The sequence below is a fragment of the Drosophila sechellia genome, unplaced genomic scaffold, assembly GCF_004382195.2.
Source record: "Drosophila sechellia strain sech25 unplaced genomic scaffold, ASM438219v1 U_43, whole genome shotgun sequence".
NCBI classification, from domain to species: domain Eukaryota; kingdom Metazoa; phylum Arthropoda; class Insecta; order Diptera; family Drosophilidae; genus Drosophila; species Drosophila sechellia.
The window spans coordinates 8,491-12,872 of record NW_022611318.1 but is presented as its reverse complement, the minus strand read 5'-3'; the positions used below and the strand labels follow the sequence as shown (position 1 = coordinate 12,872).

The 4,382-nt window shown below is 34.1% G+C and overlaps 2 non-coding genes across 2 annotated transcripts; both read left to right on the top strand.

Moving 5' to 3' along the window:
* Positions 1 to 907: 907 nt before the first annotated feature.
* On the top strand, positions 908 to 2,902 carry LOC116803295. Its single transcript, XR_004363532.1, has one exon. It is a non-coding gene; the product is annotated as a small subunit ribosomal RNA (ribosomal RNA).
* Positions 2,903 to 3,589: 687 nt separating this feature from the next.
* Positions 3,590 to 3,768, top strand: LOC116803293. The gene has a single exon (XR_004363530.1). It is a non-coding gene; the product is annotated as a 5.8S ribosomal RNA (ribosomal RNA).
* The last annotated feature ends 614 nt before the right edge of the window (positions 3,769 to 4,382 follow it).

Below are 4,382 nucleotides of genomic sequence, written 5' to 3'. Positions count from 1 at the left end.
GAAAATACCCGCTTTGAGGACAGCGGGTTCAAAAACTACTATAGGTAGGCAGTGGTTGCCGACCTCCCGCATTATTCGAAATATTTATTTCGGATTATGTTTATATTGGTTACATAAAATAAAGTATATTATTATCCGTACAAATTTGTTTCTCAGTTCTATAGAACACGGGACTTGGCTCCGCGGATAATAGGAATATACGCTTTTTAGATAATATCGTTGAAACAAAAGTCAAGTTTCTATTATATATAGAATAACAAATCGTTTCCATATATTATCGTTAATTTTTGGAGGCAGGCAAATATTAATTTATTACCTGCCGTATAGTTGGATTATTATATCGTTACGGTATAATACAAATATGGATTCTTATGAAAGAAATATAAAATTATATATTAAATGTGGAAATATTATCATATGCGCTTGGTTTTATGTTATATATTACCAGAGAGATATATGAAAAGAGATAAATTTTAAATTTATCTTCAAAATGCAAATGATTTAACTTAATATTTATATTGGTTAAACAAAAATTGTACATGTGTGGATACAATAATTATGTATGTTGGAAATAAAATGATATTTTATAATGAAATATGTATATATAAAAAGATAAAATTATAGAAACATATATATTACAATAATTATATGAAATTCTTGTTATATTGGTAAAACAAGTATAAATTAAAAATGAAAATATGGATTACGAATGCTATATAAAAATGGCCGTAATCGAATAGATTTTTTACTTATATTTATATATTTAAAATTTTACCCAAAGGCGAAATATTGAATTTTATTCAATATAATAAAAATCATGGAATTATATAAAGTGAAAAATCTATATATCTATTATATTGCTTATTTCGATTCAAAAAATATGAATGGAATATGAAGGAAAAACATTATTCTGGTTGATCCTGCCAGTAGTTATATGCTTGTCTCAAAGATTAAGCCATGCATGTCTAAGTACACACGAATTAAAAGTGAAACCGCAAAAGGCTCATTATATCAGTTATGGTTCCTTAGATCGTTAACAGTTACTTGGATAACTGTGGTAATTCTAGAGCTAATACATGCAATTAAAACATGAACCTTATGGGACATGTGCTTTTATTAGGCTAAAACCAAGCGATCGCAAGATCGTTATATTGGTTGAACTCTAGATAACATGCAGATCGTATGGTCTTGTACCGACGACAGATCTTTCAAATGTCTGCCCTATCAACTTTTGATGGTAGTATCTAGGACTACCATGGTTGCAACGGGTAACGGGGAATCAGGGTTCGATTCCGGAGAGGGAGCCTGAGAAACGGCTACCACATCTAAGGAAGGCAGCAGGCGCGTAAATTACCCACTCCCAGCTCGGGGAGGTAGTGACGAAAAATAACAATACAGGACTCATATCCGAGGCCCTGTAATTGGAATGAGTACACTTTAAATCCTTTAACAAGGACCAATTGGAGGGCAAGTCTGGTGCCAGCAGCCGCGGTAATTCCAGCTCCAATAGCGTATATTAAAGTTGTTGCGGTTAAAACGTTCGTAGTTGAACTTGTGCTTCATACGGGTAGTACAACTTACAATTGTGGTTAGTACTATACCTTTATGTATGTAAGCGTATTACCGGTGGAGTTCTTATATGTGATTAAATACTTGTATTTTTTCATATGTTCCTCCTATTTAAAAACCTGCACTAGTGCTCTTAAACGAGTGTTATTGTGGGCCGGTACTATTACTTTGAACAAATTAGAGTGCTTAAAGCAGGCTTCAAATGCCTGAATATTCTGTGCATGGGATAATGAAATAAGACCTCTGTTCTGCTTTCATTGGTTTTCAGATCAAGAGGTAATGATTAATAGAAGCAGTTTGGGGGCATTAGTATTACGACGCGAGAGGTGAAATTCTTGGACCGTCGTAAGACTAACTTAAGCGAAAGCATTTGCCAAAGATGTTTTCATTAATCAAGAACGAAAGTTAGAGGTTCGAAGGCGATCAGATACCGCCCTAGTTCTAACCATAAACGATGCCAGCTAGCAATTGGGTGTAGCTACTTTTATGGCTCTCTCAGTCGCTTCCCGGGAAACCAAAGCTTTTGGGCTCCGGGGGAAGTATGGTTGCAAAGCTGAAACTTAAAGGAATTGACGGAAGGGCACCACCAGGAGTGGAGCCTGCGGCTTAATTTGACTCAACACGGGAAAACTTACCAGGTCCGAACATAAGTGTGTAAGACAGATTGATAGCTCTTTCTCGAATCTATGGGTGGTGGTGCATGGCCGTTCTTAGTTCGTGGAGTGATTTGTCTGGTTAATTCCGATAACGAACGAGACTCAAATATATTAAATAGATATCTTCAGGATTATGGTGCTGAAGCTTATGTAGCCTTCATTCATGGTGGCAGTAAAATGTTTATTGTGTTTGAATGTGTTTATGTAAGTGGAGCCGTACCTGTTGGTTTGTCCCATTATAAGGACACTAGCTTCTTAAATGGACAAATTGCGTCTAGCAATAATGAGATTGAGCAATAACAGGTCTGTGATGCCCTTAGATGTCCTGGGCTGCACGCGCGCTACAATGAAAGTATCAACGTGTATTTCCTAGACCGAGAGGTCCGGGTAAACCGCTGAACCACTTTCATGCTTGGGATTGTGAACTGAAACTGTTCACATGAACTTGGAATTCCCAGTAAGTGTGAGTCATTAACTCGCATTGATTACGTCCCTGCCCTTTGTACACACCGCCCGTCGCTACTACCGATTGAATTATTTAGTGAGGTCTCCGGACGTGATCACTGTGACGCCTTGCGTGTTACGGTTGTTTCGCAAAAGTTGACCGAACTTGATTATTTAGAGGAAGTAAAAGTCGTAACAAGGTTTCCGTAGGTGAACCTGCGGAAGGATCATTATTGTATAATATCCTTATCGTTAATAAATATTTGTTATAATACAAATAAATACAATTTACCAAAATAAAAATATTACAAAATGATTCCACGGAATCAAAAGTTAAAGTCAAAATAAAATGAAGATGGCTTTTATTTTATATGTGGGGCTTGGCAACCTCATAAAAAGACTTTAACATTATTAATGTTGCTGTGCGTATTTGTGGCAGTACTTACTACAACAACGGCGTTTCCTATAAAAACAAATTCTCGAAAATGGAAATCGAAGAAACTAAACTAAATTCGAAAGTAGAAGTCGAATTAAAATAAAAATAATTTTGAATGTGTGGTAATCAAAATAAGTGTGTGTGTATATGGACCATAATATACACGCGTTGCGAATATGTATTGTTCATCTATGTTATGAGCATACGTTGGCTAATGCAACAACCTAAAATATACAATGTTTGTACCTGTCATCCATCAGGTTAATGTTTTATATAAATTTTGCAGTATGTGTCACCCAAAATAGCAAACCATAACCAGATTATTATGATACATAATGCTTATATGAAACTAAGACATTTCGCAACATTTATTTTAGGTATAAAAATAAATTTATTGAAGGAATTGATATATGCCAGTAAAATGGTGTATTTTTAATTTCTTTCAATAAAAACAATATTGACATTATATAAAATTGAATTATAAAACTCTAAGCGGTGGATCACTCGGCTCATGGGTCGATGAAGAACGCAGCAAACTGTGCGTCATCGTGTGAACTGCAGGACACATGAACATCGACATTTTGAACGCATATCGCAGTCCATGCTGTTATGTACTTTAATTAATTTTATAGTGCTGCTTGGACTACATATGGTTGAGGGTTGTAAGACTATGCTAATTAAGTTGTTTATAAATTTTTTATAAGCATATGGTATATTATTGGATTAAATAATGATTTTATTCATAATATTAAAAAAGAAATGAAAAACATTATCTCACATTTGAATGTGAAAAACGAAGAGAAATATTTTCTTTTTCAATCAAATAATACTGAGAAATGTCTAGCATAAAAAATTGAAATATTTTTCATCTAGAATTGTCTCTTATTAATGATTCGGAAAAAGAAAAATCTTGGTTTTGTTATTATTCTTCGTTGGTTCGTTAAATGGATAAAAATGACTTTGCTTACAAGAACTATTGGAACTATTTATAACGAATTTAATTGATTGTTTTATCATTTATATATAAAGAATTTATGGCAAAATATAGTTATATATACAACCTCAACTCATATGGGACTACCCCCTGAATTTAAGCATATTAATTAGGGGAGGAAAAGAAACTAACAAGGATTTTCTTAGTAGCGGCGAGCGAAAAGAAAACAGTTCAGCACTAAGTCACTTTGTCTATATGGCAAATGTGAGATGCAGTGTATGGAGCGTCAATATTCTAGTATGAGAAATTAATGATTTAAGTCCTTCTTAAATGAGGCCATTTA